Raw genomic sequence first — 13,468 nt, forward strand, 5'->3', positions numbered from 1 at the left:
TATGGGGCTGGAGGAAGCCCCAGGTGAGTATAAAATCTTTTGATTTCGCCATCTCAAGTACCCTTTAAATCAGGGATGTCAAACCGGTCCTACGAGGGCCGAGGTCCTCGCACATTTTTGACACAGCTCAAATGAATTGATGGGTCTGAATCAGGAAAGGTGTGGTCCGTCAGTTAGAACACATTCCTCTCTTTCTCAGTCCGGTACAGACTAACCAGCAAGCTCATGGTGAACCAGAACTCATTGGTGTGTGTGAGGGGCTACAATGGTCCTAAAAGCCCCCTTACTAAAATACTAAGGAAAACAAAAGTTTGCTTTCTTAAAACAGAAAGAATTTGCAATAATCCAGGTTGGAGGGAGCTTGAGATGTCTCCCAGTGCATCACTGCTGAATATACTTCTCAGTCCATCCTAAACACTGGCATGGATCTGTCTCTCCAGGCCTGGAGTTTGACACCTGTGCTTTAGTCCATGCGATTAATGACAGGAAGCAGCTGGTGGTGTGCTTCTGCAACAAGTTCTCCTGAAGCACCTGCAGGCCTTAATGGGAACTGCAAGTCCTTGTACATGAAAGGCCACCTGCTGGTGGATGGCAGAAGTCCAGGGTTGCCAAAATCAGGAAATAGCCACCTGCTGGTGGATAGTGGAAATCCAGGCCAGTCCAACTCAGTACTACCACCACCAGCAGGAGGTAAAATAGAGTTAGAGACTGGTATTGTTAGGAATCATGGTCTGCTATCTATACACACAGAATACAACCCCCTCAATACAGGATCATAATACAGTCTCTGCCAAAACATACAGAACGCCATCCTCTTATTATTGAAAACCCGTGTCCACCAAAAATGTATATTTCTTGTTGGTGGATCATTATAACACAGTAGGATAAGCACACAATGGAAGTGTTATGGTTAAAGCCATCAATTAAAGATACAAGTATTTAACAAAGAAATATAAAGAATTTCTAAGGGTTATGCAGGAGGACTGTATCTCGCCACATTTCTCCCAAAAAACTATCATGGCTATATTCTACATTGCAAATAATTATTTTCTTACTTATTGGAATACCGTAAGTACTGGGGGGGGGGGGGGGCAGGGCCATGAGGGGTCCCAAATTATGTCCCACTCTTTACTAAATGATGGCCACCCTACTTCAATGCAGACATTCTTGTGTCCAAACGTTCCATGGGTGGTAGCGGTGATAATGGCTGGACTGTTATGGGGGATCATGGCAGATGCCCCCCTAATTACGAAGGTTACCATAGTAGAGGAGTGGTGAACATGGGGGGCCCATCAAAAAGTTTTGCTAGGGCCTCCATTGATATGTAGTTACACCCCTGGGTCCTGATGAAACGTTAGTATATAACGTGAAACGGTCGGTTGCCTTGTTTACTGACCGTGTTTCACAGAGTTCTGTACCTCCATCCTTGTCTTTATTTCTGAGAGACTCAATCTCTGGGAGGCTCCTGTTATACCCAATCACGTTACAGACCTGTTACTTATTGACCTACATTTTTGTACAATTTTCCACCAGGTTTTTTTTATTGTAGCTTTATCATTTTAATTTTGTAGCTTTCATTTCCATAACTTTCCATTTTTTAGCTGGGCCTTTCCCATTTGTTTTGAAAATGACCCTGTATTAGTTACACATATTCATCCTTTGTAATGGAAATGACAGATGGATATTTAAACTGTAATATAGTTTATGTGAGCTACTGTTCTTCAATAAAAATGTATTGAAGCGAAAAATAAATCAATAAAGCTGTAAGAGATGTAGGTAAAATAGAGGCACTAGTAATATAAGACTAGTGGACTTACTCCCCAACTGGAGACACAATGGTCTCTGTCAAAAAAGAGCTTTATTATGATAAAAGACAACTACAACGCATTTCCCAGATCTCAGCTGCATCTTCTGGATAAAATATATAGGATTATCTGTTTGGTGAACATATACATTAAATAGATATAAGCCACTGTTACGTTCAAAATCTTAAAAGCCAAAAAACAAGAAAAATCAGATCACTGGGGCAGCTACAAGTCCCACCCAGGCCATGCGTGATCTCTATTAACCTATAATGCTATACTGCGCTAGTAATGGCAGTACCATGCTAGTGTACAGTCTTGTCCTGCAGAAATATGAACCTGGTAAGGGCAAATTACTCTAAAGGGTGTTTTGCTGCCTCTTATAAACACTTTAGAACCCTCCCATCATATCCAATAAGCCCTAATTGATGGATTGGAGAGCACATGGGGCAACCCTACTCAAATTCCAGGATATAAGGATGATATTGCATATTAGTTTAAGGTGGTACTCTAATACCAAAATGCAGACATTACTAGATGGATGCGTAACTGATGAAAGCTCAGGGACCCAGGTAACAACAGATTGAACTTTAGCTAGGCATACACATATATATCAGATTTTCTGGTCGATTCAGTTACTTTGATTCTGCTGGAAAACGATTGCAATAACATATATGATCAATGAATATTAATTGATTTCAGGCAGATTATTGACTGAATGTGTTAATGAAGAAATTGGAAGATGTATGTGTGAGCACATAGGAGGGTCGGTGTAACATTGATGGTACAATCAAATAGTACAATGCCAGCAGCTCAGCTTAGACTGTTCAGTGTGGTTTAAGAATTAATTACTATAAATATTTTTTTAAAGAATTAATTACTACCTGATTGATTTCAGATCATGTGTTTAGCAAGAAGTAGAGTTGTGTATCAGCAGCTATGCAGAGGAGGAGACCAGCGGCTAGTGACCGGCGATTGGAACGCAGGCAGGTGTGTTGTTCTCTACATTGCTTCCTGCTGCGCTTTACTCTGCATCGGAGGGGGGAGCACGGAGGGCGGCCTGGGAGAGGAAGGGAGGAAGAGGTCGGGCCGCTCTCCCCGCAGCTGTGGCTCCCCCTCCATCCCCGCACCCCTCCCCTCCCTCAGCGCTCAGGGCGGCCACATGGGCCTAGAAACGGGCCTGCTCACAAGGGTCATTAAACAAGTGTGGCCATCATAATCTGCAAACTCATAACAAGTGTAGCCAATAAAACATCGGGCCTGAAGTAAAGTCCCCTGTATTGGAGGAAGGGAAGGTTAGTAGTTGGGGCCCCCCACAGCTCTGGGCCCCCCTGTGATCGCAGGGACTGCTCCCCTCTTGTTACACCCCTGCCCATATCTATGTATTGGTATGTAACCCCACCCTATCAGTAATATTTAGCTTAGGCTATTTAGTTATGCTGCCTTCTACCCCAGTGCACTCTGGGAGATCATGTGACGTTCCTGCTCACTTCACAACAAACAAACATTCCACATGATGAATTTACTTACTTGCCAGCAGTAAAGATGTCACCATCTGTGAAAAATAAAACAATGTAAATCAGGGAAGGAAATTAAACATTTTTATCGATTAAATTATAATCAGTAAAGTGCTTGTGATTTCTAATGATTGCTTTTGTTGTTGTTGTTTATATTTTACACATAATTCCAGCTTTAATGGAAATTAAGATATTAAAAAACAAACACACAGTTAATAATTATATTACATATACTGTATGTACGGCTGTAGGGATGTTGCATAAACACACATTTTCTCTGCAGACCATGTTTAGGAAGCAGACGGCCAGCTGTTTGTCATCTATCACTCTAGCCATGGCCTGCAGCATTATACAGCTCCATAGTGATGACAGGGAAGTGCTCTCTGAATTCTGGATGTGTCATAGCAGATGCTACACTCCACCATGGCACGCTCCACCATGCCACGCTCCGCCATGCCACGCTCTGCCATGCCACGATCCACCATGCCACGCTCCACCATGCCACGCTCCACCATGCCACACTCCACCATGCTACACTCCACTATGCTACGCTCCACAATGCTACACTCCACAATGCTACGCTCCACAATGCTACGCTCCACAATGCTATGCTCCACAATGCTACACTCCACTCCCCAATGCTACGCTCCCCAATGCTACGCTCCACAATGCTTCACTCCACATTGCTACACTCCACATTGCTACACTCCACATTGCTACACTCCACATTGCTACACTCCACATTGCTACACTCCACATTGCTACACTCCACAATGCTACCCTCCACAATGCTATGCTCCACAATGCTACGCTCCACAATGCTACGCTCCACAATGCTACGCTCCACAATTCTACACTCCACAATGCTATGCTCCACAATGCTACACTCCACAATGCTACACTCCACAATGCTATGCTCCACAATGCTATGTTCCACAATGCTATGCTCCACAATGCTACGCTCCACAATGCTACGCTCCACAATTCTACACTCCACAATGCTATGCTCCACAATGCTACACTCCACAATGCTACACTCCACAATGCTATGCTCCACAATGCTATGTTCCACAATGCTATGCTCCACAATGCTACGCTCCACAATGCTACCCTCCACAATTCTACTCCAGTGCACCACTTGTTTTTACAATGAATCAAAAATTGGGATTTTTTTCCTGGAGCTCTCTTCCCGTAAACTTGAATCACAGAGTTCCTTCTTAAAAGTTGTAGGCGTGGTTTAGAATGTCCACAATGCTACACTCCACTCCACAATGCTATGCTCCACAATGCTATGCTCCACAATGCTACACTCCACTCCACAATGCTACACTCCACAATGCTACACTCCACAATGCTACACTCCACAATGCTACACTCCACAATGCTACGCTCCACAATGCTACTTTAATGATCGCTGCTGCAGCAGGTGTTGCTGGAAGTAGTAGTGCTGCAGCTCAGGCAGTTCTGATGTCTTTCCATGCAAGCTGCATAGCTTTGTCTGTCTTTCCCTGCTGTCAACTTGTGACTGATTATCATTCACCTGTGTGGGAATCTGCATGTCTGCTCCCATTGGATGACCTCAGTATAAAGATCTGCTTCCTGCAGGGTTTCCTTGGGTTTTCATAGCTTCAGTTTAAGCCTGCCTTGCTGTCGCTTCTGCCCCCGATCGTGTTTCTTGTTCTAAAGATACTTTGCTGGTCTTTGCATCATATATTGGTTCATTGCCAATATATATGCATACCAGCACGTTTATTATTTTCCTTGTATTTGTGTTACGTTGATACATCAGTGTCGCTGATGTATACGTACACGAACTGTTTATATCCTGTGTGCAGTTAGTCAGCTTTCCAGCACGTTTTGGTAGGTTGCGCGTACCGTGATCACCCGTGCTGAGGTAGTTACCCTGCTCCTGGTTCTGTTTGTGGATTGCGTTCATCTCTGCGAAGAGATAACGAATCCTTCTGAATCCTGTTCTGTTACCGTTTGTGGATTGCGTTCATCTCTGCGAGGAGATAACGAATCCTTCTGAATCCTGTTCTGTTACTGTTTGTGGATTGCGTTCATCTCTGCGAAGAGATAACGAATCCTTCTGAATCCTGTTCTGTTACTGTTTGTGGATTGCGTTCATCTCTGCGAAGAGATAACGAATCCTTCTGAATCCTGTTCTGTTACCGTTTGTGGATTGCGTTCATCTCTGCGAAGAGATAGCGAATCCTTCTGAGTCCTGTTCCCTGTATTACTCCAGTCCTAGTCAGCGTTCCTGCTTATGTCATATATCGGTTCATTGCCGATATATACATATGTTAGTCAGACGTTACAAATAGTTTCATTGATAGCTGTAATTGTAATACGCTAGGAAAACATACTTATTGTATATTTGTCTGTGTTACGTTCATCTATCTTGATCCTGCTATTTCCTGACTATCCTGTCCTGTCTTTGTGAGGCACGCCATCGCTGCAATCGCATTGGCTGCCTCATTCCAGTCTGTCTTGTTTTGGACGCTTGCTGTCGCTAAGTAGCCGCTAGCTAGCAAGCGTTCATTCTGTCTACCTTTCCTGATCTCCTCAGTTCTGGTTTATGCGCTCAGCGCTACTTTGCGCTGAGACGTTATAACGAAAGCATTGTTTGTGGCTGTCAGATCTGCACCGGCTCTGTGCGCCACAATCTCCTATTGGAGTCAGTCCTCCCCTCCACTATACTAGGGATAGCCTGTTCCCTGTGCTGGTGTGTGTACCTCCTCCACGCCAGCTCATGCGTTGCATGCTGACTGTGGAGAATACACCACCAAGCCTTACATTATGAAAACCCCATTACCAATCCCCATTGTGGGGGGGATTCCCAGAAAGTATGACACTGTTAATTATGGTTCCTGTTCCTTTAAGAAATTTGAAGAACTTAGCTCTGAAACAGAAAATGAGTTTTTCTCTGAATGTGCCAGGTTCCTGGCCAATCCTGATCTCCAAGCGACTCCTGTTTCAACCTGGGCACTCCAACTAAGTTATATTTTGTTTAAAGGGGAATTATTCCAGTGGGCATTTGATGTTCTCAATCATTCCGATTTGAAAGAGAGACCGCTGGAATTTCTAGCGTTTGTGATCCATAACTGGTTGCGCATAGATCCATTGCCTTTTCCTCTTAATGAACTCCTGGCAGCAGGCCAATCAGCTACTCCTTCAATTGCTTGCAAAAATGTTCAGCAAGCAGAAAGTGTTACTGATAATTTTCCTGCAGCCTTGAATAAATCACCAAAAACAGCAGGGTCTAAGGCAAAACGCAAACGTTCTAAGAAACGTGTCCGATCTGCAGAGTCGCTATCCTTAGCGACTGAGACCTATAATGAGATTCTGCCATTAACAGATAATGAAATGCAATTGTCTTTCAGGGGAGTTAAATGGACTTATGAAACTACTAATGAACTTTCCTCCCTGGCTAGGGAAAATAAAGATTTTTGTTTAAAAGAATTATCTGAGTATGATTATGAGGAGATATTACAGAGTATTGAACAAATCAACTTATTTGTGAAGCAAGGAAAGTTTGCATACACTACAGTTCAGCACTTGCTACAGGTATTGGAGATTCTTAGGAATAAGGAATCTGCCAATCACCTGCTAATTAACCCAATATATGTCCCTGCTACAATCATATCTGCAAACCATGATCTGCCTGTTAAGTATGCTTGGAATCCTCCATTTGAGAAAGGAGAGATGGAAGCTCTGGTCAATGAATGGAAGAATGATTCAAGTTCATTTTGTCAATTTTACAGTGCAAAAAGTGAATTAGTATTGAATGCATGCATTAAGTCTGCCTATAACCTAATAAAAACTGGTGTGTGTGGGTATGACTTTGTGGCTCCATTGATTGATGTGTGGGAACTGATTTTGGATGATTTTTATGTGACTCCGAATTCGCAAATTTGGCGTTCTGACCCGCCTGCTTCAGCACCTTTGGCTGATTCAGCAAGTGATTCGGAGCTCTTTTTGTGTGAAATTGAAGTTCCTGCAATTCCACCCTGTACCATGGATAACTCAGTGTTACTTACCAGTAAAACAGAAGCCACTGATACATTCTTAACCTTGCCCTGCGCAAATTTCTCAGCAGAGAATCCAGAGGTCCTGCTGACTTCCGAGTCCAGCCTAGCCAGTACTCATGACTCTTTGTTCAGTGAAACAGACACCAGAAAAATCTTGCCTGCCTCTGCAAACACTTCTGCAGAAATTACCTGTGTTAATAAAGTTCAACTCCTGTCTGATCCAGCCGATGCCAATAGATGCACTACATCAGTTTCCGAGTCCCAGCAATCCTGTCTAGAAACCTCAGAACCCCAGCATCTGAATTTTCCAATTTTACAAATGAATGGTGATTCAGATGCGCAAACATTGTGTCTTGATCTTCCTGTTTCTACACCTCGCTCTAGTTTCGTGAATAGCTCAGAGCATCTGCTATGTGAACCTGAAATCGCAGAATTATTACCTTGTTCAGAAAATCTTCCAGTAAATTTGCCCTGTACCATGAATTGTGCAGTAGATCTCTCAAATGAAACTCAGGTCACAGAATCATTATGCTGTCCAGCAGGTGCTTCCATGGTTTTGCCCTGCAATATGGACTGTTCAGTGATCCTGTCCAGTGAAGCTGTGGTCGCAGAGTCTTATGCTTCACCCAGTACTTTGGATACTTCAAACCCTCTAGCAGAGGAGTCTGAGGCACTGCTTACCTCAGTTGGTGTTGCAGTAATATTCACTTGTCTAGCAGCTGTTTTGGAATTACAGTCTGCTCTAATAAAACTTGATGAATTTCTGCCCAGCAAAGCAGAAGCCATTGAAATACTGTCCTCGTCAGCAAGTGTGTTAGATACCTTGCCCTGTATACAGTCTGATTTAACCAATGTTGTTGAGTCCCTCTCCAGTGTTGTAACAGCCGAGGAACTCCAGCCCTGTCCTCTGAATGTTTCAGAAGTCTTGCCCTGTAACAAGGATAATTCTGATTCTCTGGTCAAAATAATAGAAATCTCAGAATTTCAGTCCGGTCTGATGAGTGTTCCTGAAACCCAGCCCTGTATCCTGAAAGATTCTGGTTCTCTGGCCGCTGTGGCAGAGGTTCCAGAGTCCCCTTCCTGTCCAGGGAATTCCTCAGTTTTGCCTAGTCCAGTGGGGGCTGCTGCAATACTGACTTGTTCTGCAGCGCCTCATGAGCTCCAATCCAGTGTATTAGATGAGTCTCTGTCCAGTCCAGAGGTAGTTGTGGAGTCCCTATCTGGTTCAGTGCATACATGAGAAGATTTGTCCTGTCTTGTTAGTGCCCCTGAATCTGATTTGTTACTGACTTTGCTGGAATCAGCGACATCTAAGTCTGATCCTGCATTCTCGTGTAAAAGTCCAGTAGTTGCGAAGTCTAGTCATGATGATTTTTTTTTGGCCAGTCCTGGTTTTGGTACTGTCTTGGCTGACCCTGAGGCTCACAGTTCCTTGGCATGCCCAGAGGTTTCTCTTGTGCCAGTGTGCCCAGATGTTCTTTGTGTGCCAGAATGCCCAAGTGTGTCTAAGGTGTTAGCGTGCTCTGATGCTTCCTTAGTGGGAACATGTTCTGATGTTGCCAGTCTGCCTGCATGCCCAGAGATGGTTCTGGTCCCTGAAAGCCTTGATCTTGATGTTTGTCCTTGTGGCCCTGACTCGGGAATTGCCCTAGGTTCCATAGGGGTTCTTGATAGTTCTCCATGTGAGCCTAAGGGGCGTTCTGACCTATGGGGATCTCTTTGGAGCTTCAAGGTGTTCTGGGAGGTCTCTGAGAAAACTTGTCCTGGTGCCTTGGACTGGTTCAACAGTGGGTTTTGTGTTGGTAAAGACAGTCCCGGTGGGCATTGCAAAGGCTTTGGTGTTTCTGAACGGTTCCTGGAAGGCGGTGGGTATCGCTCAGGGAGTTTCGGAGGGCTTTCTTCTGGAAATCATGGTTCTGATGGGTGTCACACTGGGGCTTGTAGTATTGATGGGCATGGTTCTGTAGGTTCTGGTTCTGATGGGTCCAGTCTTGTGGGGACTGATTCTGGAATTCGGTCTTGTCGGGCTGTCCCGGTCATCATGAATCATCAGTCAGACTGTTTTGTTGGGAATTTCAGTTTTGAAAAGCGTCTGGAATCCGCTTTTAAGGGCGGGGGTACTGTAATGATCGCTGCTGCAGCAGGTGTTGCTGGAAGTAGTAGTGCTGCAGCTCAGGCAGTTCTGATGTCTTTCCATGCAAGCTGCATAGCTTTGTCTGTCTTTCCCTGCTGTCAGCTTGTGACTGATTATCATTCACCTGTGTGGGAATCTGCATGTCTGCTCCCATTGGATGACCTCAGTATAAAGATCTGCTTCCTGCAGGGTTTCCTTGGGTTTTCATAGCTTCAGTTTAAGCCTGCCTTGCTGTCGCTTCTGCCCCCGATCGTGTTTCTTGTTCTAAAGATACTTTGCTGGTCTTTGCATCATATATTGGTTCATTGCCAATATATATGCATACCAGCACGTTTATTATTTTCCTTGTATTTGTGTTACGTTGATACATCAGTGTCGCTGATGTATACGTACACGAACTGTTTATATCCTGTGTGCAGTTAGTCAGCTTTCCAGCACGTTTTGGTAGGTTGCGCGTACCGTGACCACCAGGGGCGTAGCAATAGGGGGTGCAGCGGTAGCGACCGCATCGGGGCCCTTGGGCCAGAGGGGCCCCGAATGGCCCTCCCTCAACTACAATATTAGCTCTATATTGGTCCTGTGCTCATAATAATCATTTATATATATACTTTGAATAGTGGTAATCATTAACAAACTATTCCCCATCCCCTTCTTGCACCTCTGACATTGTAGTTGCCATTGGCAGCTTTTAGTGCGCCGTTTCAATTGCTATGTATAGAGTGCATGGGGGGCCCCATCGTAAAACTTGCATCGGGGCCCACAGCTCCTTAGCTACGCCACTGGTGACCACCCGTGCTGAGGTAGTTACCCTGCTCCTGGTTCTGTTTGTGGATTGCGTTCATCTCTGCGAAGAGATAACGAATCCTTCTGAATCCTGTTCTGTTACCGTTTGTGGATTGCGTTCATCTCTGCGAGGAGATAACGAAACCTTCTGAATCCTGTCCTGTTACCGTTTGTGGATTGCGTTCATTTCTGCGAAGAGATAACGAATCCTTCTGAATCCTGTTCTGTTACTGTTTGTGGATTGCGTTCATCTCTGCGAAGAGATAACGAATCCTTCTGAATCCTGTTCTGTTACTGTTTGTGGATTGCGTTCATCTCTGCGAAGAGATAATGAATCCTTCTGAATCCTGTTCTGTTACCGTTTGTGGATTGCGTTCATCTCTGCGAAGAGATAGCGAATCCTTCTGAGTCCTGTTCCCTGTATTACTCCAGTCCTAGTCAGCGTTCCTGCTTATGTCATATATCGGTTCATTGCCGATATATACATATGTTAGTCAGACGTTACAAATAGTTTCATTGATAGCTGTAATTGTAATACGCTAGGAAAACATACTTATTGTATATTTGTCTGTGTTACGTTCATCTATCTTGATCCTGCTATTTCCTGACTATCCTGTCCTGTCTTTGTGAGGCACGCCATCGCTGCAATCGCATTGGCTGCCTCATTCCAGTCTGTCTTGTTTTGGACGCTTGCTGTCGCTAAGTAGCCGCTAGCTAGCAAGCGTTCATTCTGTCTACCTGTCCTGATCTCCTCAGTTCTGGTTTATGCGCTCAGCGCTACTTTGCGCTGAGACGTTATAACGAAAGCATTGTTTGTGGCTGTCAGATCTGCACCGGCTCTGTGCGCCACAATCTCCTATTGGAGTCAGTCCTCCCCTCCACTATACTAGGGATAGCCTGTTCCCTGTGCTGGTGTGTGTACCTCCTCCACGCCAGCTCATGCGTTGCATGCTGACTGTGGAGAATACACCACCAAGCCTTACAGCTACGCTCCACAATGCTACGCTCCACAATGCTACGCTCCTCAATGCTACGCTCCTCAATGCTACGCTCCTCAATGCTACACTCCTCAATGCTACACTCCACAATGCTACACTCCACAATGCTACACTCCACAATGCTACACTCCACAATGCTACGCTCCACAATGCTACGCTCCACAATGCTACGCTCCACAATGCTACGCTCCACAATGCTACACTCCACAATGCTACGCTCCACAATGCTATGCTCCACAATTCTACTCCAGTTCCCCACTTGTTTTTACATTGAATCAAAATGCTACACTCCACGATGCTGTGTTCCACAATGCTACACTCCACTTCACACTGCTACGCTCCACAATGCTACACTCCACAATGCTACACTCCACAATGCTACGCTCCACAATGCTACGCTCCACAATGCTACACTCCACAATGCTACGCTCCTCAATGCTACACTACACAATGCTACGCTCCACAATGCTACGCACCACAATGCTACGTTCCACAATGCTACACTCCAGAATGCTACACTCCACAATGCTACGCTCCACAATGCTACGCTCCACAATGCTATGCTCCACAATTCTACTCCAGTTCCCCACTTGTTTTTACATTGAATCAAAATGCTACACTCCACGATGCTGTGTTCCACAATGCTACACTCCACTTCACACTGCTACGCTCCACAATGCTACACTCCACAATGCTACACTCCACAATGCTACGCTCCACAATGCTACACTCCACAATGCTACGCTCCTCAATGCTACACTACACAATGCTACACTCCACAATGCTACGCTCCACAATGCTACGCACCACAATGCTACGTTCCACAATGCTACACTCCAGAATTCTACTCCAGTGCACCACTTGTTTTTACATTGAATCAAAAATTGGGATTTTTTCCTGGAGATCTCTTCCCTTAAACTTGAATCACAGAGTTCCTTCTTAAAAGTTGTAGGTGTGGTTTAGAATGTCTATGCTAATGACAATGACAATACACAAATCATTAAAGGGTCACTATGGCAAAAATTATGCTGTTCTGTTATCCCCACCATCATTTATTTAATATGGACAGCATACATTTCACCACAAAGCTTGTGTTAAAAAAACATAGCTCCTAACACCAATTCTTTTCTTCTACACAGCTGATCTGCCTCAGTAAATCAGCTGTTCCTGGTGTGATGGGCTAGGGTTAGGGCTGCTCTCTGCTCTCTGCTAGCAGCCTTCTTGCCTTTCTCTGCTTCAGCTGATTTATAACGCAGCTCACACACTCCAGAACCATGCTTTTGTTTCTCACATGTAACTATAATGTAACTAAATAAACAAGCTGCTAATTAGTTACTTACTTAGCTAGTTACATTATATGGTAGCTACATGTGAGAAACAACAGCACGGCTCTGGAGTGTGTGAGCCATGATAAATCAACTGCGGCAGGGAGAGACGACAAGAAGGCTGCTCAAGGAGCAGCTAGCCAGTTGCGCCAGGAAAAGCTAATTTAATGATGCACATCAGCTACAGTATGTAGAAGAAAAGAATTGGTGTTAGGAGCTATTTTTCTTTAACATAAGCTCTATGGTGAAATTTATGCTGTCCATACTAAATAACTGATGGTGGGGATAATGGAACAGCATTACTTTTGCTATAGTGCCCCTTTAATGTAAAACGAGTGCTGACTTTGGTGGTGCACATCCATATAACCATATACGTTTACAAACACAGAACTAAATAAAGAGTGCTCTATGGAGTATAAGGGCCCTTTTCCACTACAGCGTTTGCGATTGCTTAATCGCAAAACCGCAAACCGCTAGTGATTTGTCAAATCGCTACAGTTTGCTTTTAACATAGGAATCGCGGTAGGTCATTTCCACTACCGCGATTCGTTTTTGACCGGATCGCGATCGCGCGGCGGAGCGATTATTGCCGCGATTTTGCTATGCAGTGCATAGCATAGCAAAATCGCGGCCGCGAACGTCGGGGAATCGCCGGTAATTGCGATTCAGCAATCGCTAGCGTTCAGCGTGAACGCTAGCGATTGCTAGTGGAAAAGGGCCCTAAGAGTTCACATAACCACATCTTTTGGCGTATATAAGCTTTAAATCATTTCAGTTAACAGATCTTCGCAGTGGAAGATTTAAATGCTCGATAATATCACCGCACCGCACCCAGTAAGAAAGGGGTGCTCACTCTTTTCCTTGACCCTCTGTTAGAT

The 13,468-nt window shown here is 44.6% G+C and overlaps 1 long non-coding RNA gene across 1 annotated transcript in view; it reads right to left on the reverse strand.

Moving 5' to 3' along the window:
* The window catches only part of LOC137538274 (uncharacterized), a 67,926-nt gene that overhangs the window by 29,972 nt on the left and 24,486 nt on the right, over positions 1 to 13,468 (reverse strand). The window contains exon 2 of the long non-coding RNA XR_011024729.1: positions 3,333 to 3,357. This is a non-coding gene — a long non-coding RNA (uncharacterized lncRNA). The remainder of the gene's footprint in view (positions 1 to 3,332; positions 3,358 to 13,468) is intronic.

This window comes from Hyperolius riggenbachi, chromosome 11 (assembly GCF_040937935.1).
Source record: "Hyperolius riggenbachi isolate aHypRig1 chromosome 11, aHypRig1.pri, whole genome shotgun sequence".
Classification (NCBI taxonomy): domain Eukaryota; kingdom Metazoa; phylum Chordata; class Amphibia; order Anura; family Hyperoliidae; genus Hyperolius; species Hyperolius riggenbachi.